Source organism: Pseudophryne corroboree, unplaced genomic scaffold (genome assembly GCF_028390025.1).
Source record: "Pseudophryne corroboree isolate aPseCor3 unplaced genomic scaffold, aPseCor3.hap2 scaffold_1007, whole genome shotgun sequence".
NCBI lineage: Eukaryota > Metazoa > Chordata > Amphibia > Anura > Myobatrachidae > Pseudophryne > Pseudophryne corroboree.
The window spans coordinates 205,057-219,717 of record NW_026967634.1 but is presented as its reverse complement, the minus strand read 5'-3'; the positions used below and the strand labels follow the sequence as shown (position 1 = coordinate 219,717).

The 14,661-nt window shown below is 48.5% G+C and overlaps 1 non-coding gene across 1 annotated transcript; it reads left to right on the top strand.

Annotated features, from left to right (window-relative positions):
* Window positions 1–12,487: 12,487 nt before the first annotated feature.
* On the top strand, window positions 12,488–12,653 carry LOC134987529 (U1 spliceosomal RNA). Its single transcript, XR_010193158.1, has one exon. It is a non-coding gene; the product is annotated as a U1 spliceosomal RNA (small nuclear RNA).
* Window positions 12,654–14,661: the final 2,008 nt, after the last annotated feature.

Sequence of the window (14,661 nt, the reverse complement as noted above, 5' to 3'; positions counted from 1 at the left end):
GCATATGATTCTGTCACCTTTGAAAGAATGGTGGAGAATTTTATGAGTGACCGCATCCAGGTAGGCACGTCAGTATGTATACTGGCAGGAAAAAGAGGCAATTTGGAGGCCCTTGCACAAACTGGCTTTATTCTACCTAAGTTGCCCTCCCTCCAGTGTGTACTCCAAAAGAGTGTTTAGTGCAGCCGCTCACCTTGTCAGCAATCGGCGTACGAGGTTACTTCCAGAAAATGTGGAGAAGATGATGATCATCAAAATGAATTATAATCAATTCCTCCGTGGAGACATTCACCAGCAATTGCCTCCAGAAAGTACACAGGGATCTGAGATGGTGGATTCCAGTGGGGACGAATTAATAATCTGTGAGGAGGGGGATGTACACAGTGAAAGGGGTGAGGAATCGGAGGATGATGAGGTGGACATCTTGCCTCTGTAGAGCCAGTTTGTGCAAGGAGAGATTGATTGATTGATTGATTGATTCTTTTTTGGTGGGGGCACAAACCAACCAGTCATTTCAGTCAGTCGTGTGGCAGACCCTGTCTCTGAAATGATGGGTTCATCAATGTTTTTCTTTTCAATCTAAGCCCCTGCAGTTTTCTGTAAGCATCTGCTTCGCTATGATGATCAACAAGTCACATGGGCAAACACTCAGGGCTGGAGGCGTAGATCTTAGGACCAGCTGCTACAAGCATGGCAGAGGTGTCACTATCACTGGTGACACCCAGAGAGGTGGCGAAGGAGATTGTAATGCAGTGCGCGCAGATAAGCAGCGCAATGGTAAAAAGGAGGCATGGTCTCATAGGTAGGGGCGTGGCCTGAATCACCATTTTGTTGCTCCGGGTATCCCGGGGGTTGGGGGCTGCACCCGGGGACCCTGTGTGTGAGTGGTGCTGGCTCCTGCACAGTGACAGAAACTGGGTGTTGCACGTAATGTCACAGTGAAACACCCATATTCTGTCACTGAAGAAGAGCCGGCACTGTGGTGTCACCCCCCTTGGCGGGTGACACTCGGGTGTGTGCCGCAACCCTGTTGTGATGCCACTGACCCATGGGAAGCTTTACGTGGCTTACCCATGTGTTAGTAGCCCCAAGCATCTTTTGTGTTAGTCCCTGAAGAAAAACTTCAAATATTGTTTACAATTTTGTAATCAATGGGCCTAATTCAGTAAGGATTGCAAATTCTGCTAAGTAACAGAATTTGCAATCCTTTGGTTCGCATGCTGGGGCCACCCATCACAGGGCATGGCCACCCAGCATGCCGCCTCCCTTCTTGACCACGCTGAAATTGCAGTCTCAGTGCAGTTCAGCGTGATCATAAAAAATGGGTTAGCCTCCTGTTGGTGCAGACTGTACGTGTGCGCAGGAAGCCGCCACCATTTTTGTGATCGCAGCGGCTGCATGTGATGTCATGCAGCCGCTCTGACCACGCCTCATGTTTCTCCGTTGCCGACCCCATTTTGTAGCCCTGCCCCTGCACCGCTCCATCTCCGACTTTGAAATGGATTGTTGCTGACCCCCCCCCCCCCCCGCACCGATTGACAGTCAGAGGTGATCGCATTATCTGCGGGGTGCCACAGAAAATGCAGGCGCATGCGTATGCTCTTAGCAATTTTTGCAGTTGGATTGCTTATTGCGATTACAATCCAACCTGAATCAGGCTCTATTACCTATCACAATGCACTGCAGGTAGTACAAAATGGGGTTAATATAGGAGAAAAACCCCCAGAGCTGTGCTCCTTAACTGTCCCTGGTGGCTAGTGGAGCGGCTGCCCAGTAATCAGTGTCCACGCCAGTGCGCACACGGCCCGCCCCCTACAGCCACGCTGGATCTCGGTATAGTGTGGGCACAGAAGCCCCTTACCTCCCTTTCATCAGCGGCCTCGTGATCCCGGAGGGCGGTGTGTGTGTGACTGACCTTAGGAAGAAACCGGAGCCTCCGCTGCAGTGACCCAGCAACCAGGGCACGGGAGTATACTGCGCCGCTGGGAGTGATGGAGCTGCAGTAAAGATGTCTATTAGACCTAGCCTGCTGCAGCCCTTGTAGATTCTTATAAAAAAAGTTCTTCTTTTCTTGTCAAAATTAATAGCTAAGAATAGGCTGCCTGAGGCAGCCCCCTGTTAAGTGGCCTGCTACTGAAGGCACCAACTACAAACTGAGCTCCCTGTTCATGGAAGCGAGGTTATAGAGCAGGGGGCGCTGAGCATCTTGGGAACAGTCAAAAGCTTTGAGCCTGTTGGTGCCTCAGATCAAGATCCTACTCTACACCCCAATGTGAATCCTTGTGGAGTCCAGTGTACCCCACAGAAGAAATGAATGTGTCACACCCATTGGCAGCAACATTAGAATAGCTGCTGATGGGCACAATTGAGAAAGGAAGGGGGGAAAACATTTGAATCCAGCACATATATGTAATTTGAATATGTAATTTGTACCTTCCTACTTTAAAATGTAATGGATGAACCTCACCCTGTGAGAACTATCTTTATGATCAAGAGATCTCATATGCAAGATAAGTATGTGTTGGCAGAGGCGCTCACTGGGCAGAGATGCTGATCGCATCTCTGGCATGTGCCGGTGCACTGCGGCACCAGCACACACACACACTTCAGACCTGATCTCCTGTTGTGTGAATATGCACAGCAGAGATCAGGTCTGAATTAGGCCCTATATACAGCTGTCAGTAAGGCAGGGATCTGCTGCTGCCAGTGAGGCAGGGACTGCTGCTGCCAGTGAGGCAGGGATCTGCTGCTGCCAGTGAGGCAGGGATGTGCTGCTGTCAGTGAAGCAGTGATCTGCTGCTGTCAGTGAGGCAGTGATCTGCTGCTGTCAGTGAGGCAGTGATCTGCTGCTGTCAGTAAGGCAGGGATGTGCTGCTATAAGTGAGGCAGGTATGTGCTGCTGTCAATGAGGCAGGGATGTGCTGCTGTCAGTGAAGGAGGGATGTGCTGCTGTCAGCAAGGCAGTGATCTGCTGCCCACTATCTCCCTATCACCCCTGCCTGAGTCACACACTTTCCCTGTCACCCCTGCCCCAGTTACCCACTATCTCCCAGTCACCGCTGCCTCAGTTAACCACTATACCTGCGACCCCTGCCTCAGTCACCCACTATACCAGTCACCACTGCTTTAGTCACCCACTATCTCTGTCACCCCTGCCTCAGTCAACCACTATCTCCATATCACCCCTGCCTCAGTCACCCACTATCCCTGTCACCCCTGCCTCAGTCACCCACTGTCACCCTATCACCCCTGCCTCAGTCACCCACTATCCCTGTCACTCCTGCCTCAGTCTCCTACTGTCCCTGTCACCCCTGCCACAGTCATCCACTATATCCCTATCACCCCTGCCTTAGTCACTGACTATCTCCCAGTCACCCCGGCCTCAGTCACCCACTATCTCCCACTCATACATGCTTTAGTCACCCACTATCTCCCAGTCATCCCTGCCTCAGTCACCTACTGACACCAGTGCAGACATTTCTGCTGCGGCCTCTCCACTCTCCAGCGTGAACGTCCTGACGACTGAGGAAATCCGCTTCCCAGTTGAGGACTCCGGGAATGAACACTTGCCGATATTGCTGGCAGATGACGTTCTACCCAATTGAGGATTTTTGATACTTCCAGCTTTGCTATGCAATTTCGAGTGCCGCCTTGATGATTTGTGTACACTACCGTGGTGGCGTTGTCCGATTGTACTTGAACAGGCCTGTTCTGTACTAGAGGCAGGGCCAGTGTCAATGAATTGAACACTGCCTGCAATTCCAGAATGTTTATCGGGAGGAGAGATTCCTCCCTGGTCCACCGATGGTGAAGGGTCGTCATCACGGCCATGACCTTGGTGAATTTCCGAGGTGCCGTGGCCAAACCAGAAGGCAGGACCTGAAATCCAAAAACTAACCAGGCACAACACTGCTTAGCTTCCAACATCAGATGAGATTGGACATATCCAGTGTGATGCGGCTGTAGATGATTTTTGCTGTTTCTAACTTCTACTTCTAACTACTGGTACATCAATGAATACGTTTCAAAATAGAATGCATCAAGAGAACGGTGTTGGTAGTATAAAACTACCTACAGCACCTGGTATTCCCAGGTGGTCTCACATCCAAGAACAAACCAGGCCTAAAATCGGGTGATATTGGGCATATACAGTGTGGTGTGGCTGTAGATGAGCTTAGTGGTTTCTGTTAGAGTTCTTCTACTTCTAACTACTCGTACATAAATGAGTAAGCGGACGATTTATTAAACCTGGTGAAATGATAATTTGCATGGTGATAAAGTACCAGCCAATCAGCTCCTAATTGCCATGTCACAGGCTGGGTTTGAAAAATGACAGTTAGGAGCTGACTGGCTGGTACTTTATCACCTTGCACTTTATCAGTTCACCAGGCTTAATAGATCTGCCCCAATGTTTCAAAATGGAATGCATCAAGAGAACGGTGTCAGTATTGTAAAAATACACACAGCTCCTGGTATTTCCTGGTGGTCTCCCATCCAAGTACTAAAACCAGGACCAACACTGCTCAGCTTCCATGATCAGGAGAGATTGGGCAAATCCAGTGTGCTGTGGCTGTAGATGAGCTGGTGGTTTTTATTACAGCTCTTCTACTTCTAACTTCTGGTACATAAAAGAATACATGTAAAAATTAAATGTACCTAGAAAATGGTGTTGGTAGTTTAAAAACACCTAAAGAATCTGATACTACCAAGCAGTCTCCCATCCATGTATTAACAAAGTCCAATACTGCTTTGCTTCAAAAATCAAATGAGATTGGGCATATCCAGTGTGGTGTGGCTTTAGATAAGCTTTGTGGTTTCTGTTAGAGCTCTTCTACTTCTAACTACTGGTACATTAATGAATATGTATAAGGTTGTAGTTTATCCAATATGCCTTTACTACCTTACCTTTCAACCCTCCCTCCCTCCCCTCTTCTCCTTATAGCTTCCTTAGTTCTCTCCTCCTCATGTGTGCGTTATTTGTTTTCTCATACGTCCTAGATGATGCTGGGGTCACATTAAGAACCATGGGGTATAGACGGGATCCGCAGGAGACATGGGCACTTTAAGACTTTCAAAGGGTGTGAACTGTCTCCTCCCTCTATGCCCCTCCTCCAGACTCCAGTTTTAGTATTGTGCGCAGTGATACTGGATGCACTACAGGGGAGCTCTACTGAGTTTCTCTGAAAAGACTTGTTAGTTTTTTTTATTTTCAGGGAGGCTGCTGGCAACAGTCTCCCTGCTTCGTGGGACTTAGGGGAGAGAAGTATGACCAACTTCGAGTGAGTTCAATGGCTCTGCTTCAGGCTGACAGGATACCATTAGCTCCTGAGGGTGCTGCTCGCTAGGTACGCCTAGATGCACACTCCCGCAGCCTGCCGTCACCCCCTTACAGAGCCAGAAGACAGATGATGCTGGGGTCACATTAAGAACCATGGGGTATAGACGGGATCCGCAGGAGACATGGGCACTTTAAGACTTTCAAAGGGTGTGAACTTCTTCTCCAGTGATGGCATTCTGAGGTACCGAGCAGCGAGCGGAACGCTGCGCGCCATGCTCCCACACAAACACAGGCACTGCAGGGTGCAGGGCACGGGGGGGGGCACCCTGGGCAGCATAAATTCCTCACAAAAGGCTGGAAAAAGTGGACATTAGTGCCTGGGCACTGTCCTTACCCCGCTAGCGTAATTAATTATTTCTGAGCGGGACAGATATGCGCCATTACAGTAGCGGGGCTTCTTCCTCACCTCACCAGAACATCTTTAGAGCATTACAAGTCTATCACTATAGAGTTTATTATTTCCCAGACTGTGTACTTTTGGCGCTGGATTGTGAGCTGAAAAATCCTCTGTGTCCCTCTGACAGATTTACTGACGGTCTGTCCCCCATAAGCCGATGTGTCTGTGGGTACTTGGTACATGTGTGTCAACATGTCGGTGGCTGAATGTTTTTCCCAAGAGGAAACTATATTAGGAATGCAGACATATGATGGTGGCCCTGTTGGCACCACCAATAACTGACTGGGTAAAAGTTTCAGTAATATCAGAGTAAGGTTGGATAAATCTGTGTCCCAGACACAGACGTAGAGAATAGATGTGATGTTCATGGCTATGTTTCTTTTCCCTCAGGCCCCGCGGGGTCGCAAAAATGTTATTTTGCCCAGTTACTACACACTGATACTGACACGGATACTGATTCCTATGTCGACCATAATGTTTCCTGATTAGATCCAATATTGGCAAGGAGCATTCAGTACATGATTGTGGATATTAAGGACATATTAAAATTACTGAAGACCCTGCTGTTCCTGACAAAGGGGTCTATATGTATGTATATATAGATATATAATGAAAGCTGATGTAACGTTCCTCCATCTCTGTTTGAGAAAGTCTGGGCCAGCTCGACAAGATGGTTTCAAATCCCCAAAAGGATTCTGGTTGTTTATTCATTTCCCGCCGCGGACAGAATAAAGTGGGAGTCACCCCCTGTTCTGCACGGGGCCCTGTCACAAATCCAGCGGATCGTATGCAGGAAGCTACATTATTTCTAGTTATGTAACCAAGGGTACATTACTTAGACCTGCCATTACATGTGCATGGGTGAGTAGTAGTATTCAAGAATTGGTCGAATACCTTGTCATCCGATATAGATACCTTGGAGAGATGGGATACTCCTTACGTTGTATCATATCAAGGACACTGCAGCATACTTACGTGAGACTGCAAGGGATATAGGACTCTTGAGTTCACGGGCCAATTTCATGGCAGTCTCGGATAGGAGGGCATTGTGGATTCACCAAGAGAATGCTGATGCTGACTCCAAGAAGAAAGGGAGTCTCTTCCCTATGAAGGTGAAGCGTTGTTTGGTGACTGCCTAGTTAATTTGATCTCGGCAGCTCCCGCAGGTAAGTCAACCTTCTTGCCCTATGTTCCCTCCCAACGGATGAAGACGCATCATTATCTGATGCAGTCATTTCGGCCCAATAGATATGCAAGAAGTTAAGATTCCCCTTTCTTTGCAGGTAGAGGAAGGAGAAGAGGGAAGAGGTCTGCATCCTCTTCAAGATCGCAGGAGCAGAGATCATCCTCTGCTTCTGCCAAATCCACCGCATGACGCTTGGGCTCTCTTGCAGGAGCCCGCACCAGTGGGGGCACGTCTAAAACTCTTCAGTCAGTTCTGGATTCATTCGGACCTGGACTCGTGTGTTTTACAAATAGTGTCCCAAGGGTACAAACTGGGGTTTCAAGACGTTCCCCCTGACCGATTGTTCAAATCGGCTTTAGTCAGCAGGGAGAAGGTTTTTTTTCAAGCCTCTTCGTGGTCCCTAAGCCGGACAGCTCAGTCAGACCAATCTGAAATCCCTCAATTTCTACCTAAGGAAATTAAATTTCAAGATGGAATCTCTCAGTGCAGTGATCTCCAGTCCGGAGGAAGGAGATTTCATGGTTTTGGTAGACATAAAGGATGCCTACTTACATGTTCCCATTTAGCCTCTGCATCAAGCTACCTGAGGTTTGCAATTCAGTATTGTCATTACCAATTTCAGACATTGCCGTTTGGTCTGTCCACGGCTCCGAGGATTTTCACCAGGGTGATCGCAAGCAAGGAGTAACAATTATCCCGTACTTGGATGATCTTTTGATAAAGGCGAAATCCAGGGACCAGTTAGTGCAAAACATTGCACTCTCCCTGACAGTTCTTCAACAACATAGTTGGCTCCTAAACTTGCCAAAATCGCAGTTGGTCCCAATGACGCGGTTGTTGTTTTTGGGAGTGATACTGGACACAGAAGAGGTTTTCTTCCAGTGGAAAGGCTCTGGAGATCCAGAGTCTGGTCAAACAAATTCTGAAACCAGCAAGAGTGTTAATCCATCAATGCATTTGGTTGCTGGGTAAGATGGTTGCGGCCTACGAGCCCATTCAGTTTGGCTGGTTCCATGCCAGAGTGTTCCAGTGGGACCTGTTGGACAAGTGGTCCGGATCCCACCTACACACGCACCGGAGGATAATCCTGTCTTCCAAGACCAGAATCTCACTCCATTGGTGGCTGCACAGTTCTCACCTCCTAGAGGGGCGAAGGTTCGGGATCCAGGACTGGATCCTAGGGACCATGGATGCAACCCTCCGAGGCTGGGGAGCAGTCACACAGGGGGAAAACGTCCAAGGAAGATGGTCAAGTCGGGAAAGTTGTCTCCACATAAATGTTCTGGAGTTAAGGGCCATTTAATAACTGCAGACACAGTACGCACTGGGACGGGTGCCCAGCATCCTCTACGGACTAAGAGAAAAGGATTTACCGGTAGGTATTAAAATCCTATTTTCTCTAACGTCCTAGAGGATGCTGGGGACTCCGTAAGGACCATGGGGATAGACGGCTCCGCAGGAGACATGGGCACTTTAAGAAAGACTTTAGTTCTGGGTGTGCACTGGCTCCTCCCTCTATGCCCCTCCTCCATACCTCAGTTTGATACTGTGCCCAGTGGAGACTGGGTGCTTTTCAGGAGCTCTCCTGAGCTTTCTGACAAAGTATTTTGTTAGGTTTTTAATTTTCAGGGAGCACTGCTGGCAACAGACTCCCTGCATCGAGGGACTGAGGGGAGAGAAGCAGCCCTACTCTCCGAGTTGCAAGGTCCTGCTTCTTAAGCTACTGGACACCATTAGCTCCAAAGGGATTAGCTCCAAAGGGATTGGTAGAGGATCTCACCCTCGCCGTCCGTCCCAGAGCCGCGCCGCCGTCCCCCTCGCAGAGCCGGAAGATAGAAGCCGGGTGAGTATGAGAAGAAAAGAAGACTTCAGAGGCGGCAGAGGACTTCATGATCTTCATTGAGGTAACGCACAGCACTGCAGCTGTGCGCCATTGCTCCCATACACCTCACATACTCCGGTCACTGTAAGGGTGCAGGGCGCAGGGGGGGCGCCCTGGGCTGCAATATAAACCTCTTTTTGGCAGAAATATAACATATATACAGCTGGGCACTGTATATATGTATGAGCCCCCGCCAATTGTACAGTTTAAGCGGGACAGAAGCCCGCCGCCGAGGGGGCGGGGCTTCTCCCTCAGCACTCACCAGTGCCATTTTTTCTCCACAGCACAGCTGAGAGGAAGCTCCCCGGACTCTCCCCTGCTTATACCACGGTAGACAAGAGGGTTGAAAAGAGAGGGGGGGGCACATAATTTGGCGCAAATTACATACAGCAGCGCTACTGTGCAAACATTAAGTTACTGTGCTATTCCTGGGTTATATAGCGCTGGGGTATGTGCTGGCATACTCTCTCTCTGTCTCTCCAAAGGGCAGAGCCGGCCATAGGCATAGGCAAACTAGGCAATTGCCTAGGGCATCTGATATGCCTAGGGGCATCAGCAACTTCTGCTGATTAAAATGATATGCGGCATGCCTATATTCTGTGTGTAGCATTTCATATGCAGATACAGCCACAGTCTCACACAGTATATAGGCGTGCTGCATATCATTTTAATCAGCAGAAGCTGCGTGTGCATCCTAACAACATAGCAATGCAAATAAGATGCATTTTAATAAAAAAAAGGTGCCCCAACGTTAGCATTGAGGCAAGATTTATGAGGACACATCTGTATCCAAGCAGAGGCAGAGGTCACAGTGTTAGTGGCAGTGTGAGTGCTGTGTGCATGTGAGTGGGTTGATTGTGCAGTAGTGTTCGGAATATGAGTAAGGAGCATTATGTGTGTCATGTAAAAATGCATTAATAATGTGCAACATATGTGTAAGGGGCACTATGTGTGTCATTATGTGTATAAGGGCATTAATAATGTGCGGCATATGTGTAAGGGACATTGGTGGTCATTCCGAGTTGTTCGCTCGGTAATTTTCTTCGCATCGCAGCGATTTTCCGCTAATTGCGCATGCGCAAGGGTGGTCATTCCGAGTTGTTCGCTCTGTAATTTTCTTCGCATCGCAGCGATTTTCCGCTAATTGCGCATGCGCAATGTTCGCTCTGCGACTGCGCAAAGTAAATTTGCTATGCAGTTAGGTATTTTACTCACGGCATTACGAGGTTTTTTCTTTGTTCTGCTGATCGTAGTGTGATTGACAGGAAGTGGGTGTTTCTGGGCGGATACTGGCCGTTTTATGGGTGTGTGTGAAAAAACGCTGCCGTTTCTGGGTAAAACGCGGGAGTGTCTGAAGAAACGGGGGAGTGTCTGGGCGAACGCTGGGTGTGTTTGTGACGTCAAACCAGGAACGAAACTGACTGAACTGATCACAGTTGTCGAGTAAGTCTGGAGCTACTCAGAAACTGCTAAGAAGTGTCTATTCGCAATTCTGCTAATCTTTCGTTCGCAATTTTGATAAGCTAAGATTCACTCCCAGTAGTCGGCGGCTTAGCGTGTGCAATGCTGCTAAAAGCAGCTTGCGAGCTAACAACTCGGAATGAGGGCCATTATGTGTAAAAGGGCATTAATAAAGGTTGTCATAATGTGTAAGACGCATTATGTTTATAAGGACATTAATGATGTGTCTCATATGTGTAAGGGGCATTACTGTGTGGAATTATGTGTATAAATGCATTACTAATGTGTGGCATTATGTGTATAAGGTGCTCTAATATGTAGCGTTGCGTATATAAAGGGCATTTACTGTGTTGTCTAATGTGAATAAAGAGCAATAGGGTGTGGTGTAATGTAAATAAGGAGCAATTCAGTGTGATGTAATGTGAATAAGGAGCACTACTGTACGAAGTAACGTTTATAAGGTAAAGTGATACTACTGTGGGATGTAATGTGAATTATGGACACTATCACGTGATCAAATGTGAATAAAATTGCAGTACTGTGTGGCGGAATTTTAATTGGGGGTACTATTGTGTGGACATGCCCATTGCCAGCAAAAACACACCCCTTTTTGGACTGTGCGCCAAATGTGCGAACTGTTCCTGTTTAAAATATAGGGGGTACAAACACCAAAATAAGTACTGTTATGGGTGAGGTTTGATGGTGCTGGGAAAGAGGTGCAAGGTCAGAGGCGGAACCAGCGGTGGTGCTAGGGGGCACCAGGCAAAATCTTGCCTAGGGCATCATATTGGTTAGGGCCAGCTCTGCCAAAGGGCCTTGTGGGGGAAATGTCTTCAGTAAAAGCATTCCCTGTGTGTGTGGTGTGTCGGTACGCGTGTGTCGACATGTCTGAGGAAGAAGGCTATATTAGAGAGGAGCGGGAGCAAATGAATGTGGTGTCTCCGCCGACACCTGATTGGATGGATATGTGGAATGTTTTAATTGCTAGTGTAAACTCATTGCACAAAAGATTAGACAAGGCTGAAGATTTGGGACAGTCAGGGTCTCAACCCATGCCTGATCCTATGTCGCAGGGACTGTCAGGGTCTCATAAGTGCCCACTATCCAGATTGTTGACACAGATACCGGCACGGATTCTGACTCCAGTGTCGATTACGATGATGCAAAGTTACAGCCAAAATTGGCAAAATACATTTGATATATGATTATGGCAATAAAAGATGTTTTGCACATCACAGAGGAGCCCCCTATCCCTGACAAGAGGGTACATATGTACAAGGGAAAGAAGCCTGAGGTAACCTTTTCCCCTCACACGAGCTGAACGAGTTATGTGAAAAAGCTTGGGAATCTCCTGCAGATTTCCAAAAGGATTCTTATGGCGTATCCTTTCCCATCAACGGATAGGTTACGATGGGAATCCTCCCCTTGGGTGGACAAAGCATTAACACGCTTATCCAAGAAGTTAGCCCTCCCGTCCCAGGATACGGCTACCCTCAAAGAGTCTGCTGACCGCAAACAGGAGATTACCCTGAAGTCCATTTATACACATTCAGGTACCTTACTCAGACCGGCAATTGCGTCGGCCTGGGTGTGTATGTGTAGTGCTGTAGCGGCATGGACGGATACCCTAGATAAGGATACTATTTTATTGCCCCTGGGGCATATAAGAGATGATGTCCTATATATGTGTGTATGCAAACTACAGGTGGTGCTGCATGGCTCACACCCTTTTGCTTGTCTTGTAGAGCAACTCTGGAGCTGTTACTGGGTCCAGCTGCTGCAAGAAATCAGCTTGAATGCTTCAGGGGCTGGGGCATGGCCAACATGAGCCCCACACTGATGGGGGTGTATAAAGCGATCTAGGGGTCATCCAAGCGCAACCCCACAAAGGCCGCCATGCCCTGCGTAACCATTTTCTCTTTTCATATGCAGACGAGGGTTGCAGCCAACTATACCCATTGCTTGGATGACATCACCATATGCGAATCCATCTGCTGCAGGCCTTCCCCCAGGAATGCTTGCACTAGTTGTTGCATTTGGTTTGTTGTTTGGGGGGTGCTTCAGTATTAGGCAGCCTTCTGCCCTCACACATTCGTCTGAAAATGTGTTCTCCCTGCAGTTGTTGTCCCCAGATGAGAGTTCCCTTGTGCTGCCTCAGTTGAATCTCCTTTACTTGACGGAGGTGTGCCTGAGCAGCGGCCCTCCCCAGCCCTATCTCAAATCATACTTATTTTGCTTAGGTGATACCATGGTCATGAAGATTGTTTTCCCAGGGTGAGGTTCATTCATTGCATTCTGGGTATGCTGACCTCTGTGATTTCCCCAAATGTGGGAATCTCGACTGCATAATTTGTGGTAGGGGGGGGGACTGCATTTGTGCTTTCCCCTGGTTGGCTCTGGTATAATTTAGATCTCATTGTCTCAGGTCTCTCTCCAGCCTAGTTTGCTGTCTGTTTCCACTTCTCTTTTCTTGAGCCCCTCCCTTCTATGCCCTTGCGCACTATCCTGACTTCTCCCGTCTGCTTACTTTGTGCCTTCCAACGCACAATGCGAACTACAGGTGGTGTTGCAGGGCCCACACCCTTTTATTTGCCTTACAGAGCAGCTCTGGAGCTGTTACAGTGCCCAGCTGCAGCAAGAAATCAGCTTGAATGCTTCAGGGGCTGGGGCATGGCCAACATGAGCCCCACACCAAAGGAGGGTGGGGGGTGTTCAATGCGAACTAGGGGTCATCCAAGCGCCCCTTTTCTCTTTTCATATGCAGATGAGGGTTCCAGCCAACTTTGGCCCACTGCTTGGATGACATCACCGTATGCAAATCCGTCTGCTGCAGACCTTTCCCCAGGAATGCTTGTACTAGCTGTTGCATATGGTTTGATGTTTGAGGGTGCTTCAGTATTAGGCAGCCTTCCGCCCTCTCATTTTCATCTGAAAAGATGTGGTCTCCCTGCAGTTGTTGTCCCCAGACAAGAGTTCCCTTGTGCTTCCTCAGTTGAATCTCCTTAACTTGACGGGGGTGTGCTCGAGCAGCCGCCCTCCACAGCCCTATCCCAACACATGCTTTTCTTGCGTATGAGATCTCTTGATCATGAAGATAGTTCTCACAGGGTGAGGTTCATCCATTACATTTTAAAGTAGGAAGGTACAAATTGCATATTCAAATTACATATATGTGCTGGATTCAAATGTTTTCCCCCCTTCCTTTCTCAATTGTGCCCATCAGCAGCTATTCTAATGTTGCTGCCAATGGGTGTGACACATTAATTTCTTCTGTGGGGTACACTGGACTCCACAAGGATTCACATTGGGGTGTAGAGTAGGATCTTGATCTGAGGCACCAACAGGCTCAAAGCTTTTGACTGTTCCCAAGATGCTCAGCGCCCCCTGCTCTATAACCTCGCTTCCATGAACAGGGAGCTCAGTTTGTAGTTGGTGCCTTCAGTAGCAGGCCACTTAACAGGGGGCTGCCTCAGGCAGCCTATTCTTAGCTATTAATTTTGACAAGAAAAGAAGAACTTTTTTTATAAGAATCTACAAGGGCTGCAGCAGGTTAGGTCTAATAGACATCTTTACTGCAGCTCCATCACTCCCAGCGGCGCAGTATACTCCCGTGCCCTGGTTGCTGGGTCACTGCAGCGGAGGCTCCGGTTTCTTCCTAAGGTCAGTCACACACACACCGCCCTCCGGGATCACGAGGCCGCTGATGAAAGGGAGGTAAGGGACTTCTGTGCCCACACTATACCGTGATCCAGCGTGGCTGTAGGGGGTGGGCCATGTGCGCACTAGCGTGGACACTGATTACTGGGCAGCCGCTCCACTAGCCACCAGGGACAGTTAAGGAGCACAGCTCTGGGGGGGTTTTCTCTTATATTAACCCCATTTTGTACTACCCGCAGTACATTGTGATAGGTAATAGAGCCTGATTCAGGTTGGATTGCAATCGCAATAAGCAATCCAACTGCAAAAATTGCTAAGAGCATACGCATGCGCCTGCATTTTCTGCGGCACCCCGCAGATAATGCGATCGCTTCTGACTGTCAATTGGTGCTGGGGGGGGGGTCAGCAACAATCCATTTCCAAGTCGGAGATGGAGCGGTGCATGGGCAGGGCTACAAAATGGGGTCGGCATCGGAGAAACAGGAGGCGTGGTCAGAGCTGCTGCATGACATCACATTCAGCAGCTGCGATCACAAAAATGGTGGCGGCTTCCTGCGCACACATACAGTCTGCACCAACAGGAGGCTAACCCATTTTTTATGATCACGCTGAACTGCACTGAGACTGCAATTTCAGCGTGGTCAAGAAGGGAGGCGGCATGCTGGGTGGCCCCAGCATGCGAACCAAAGGATTGCAAATTCTGTTACTTAGCAGAATTTGCAATCCTTACTGAATTAGGC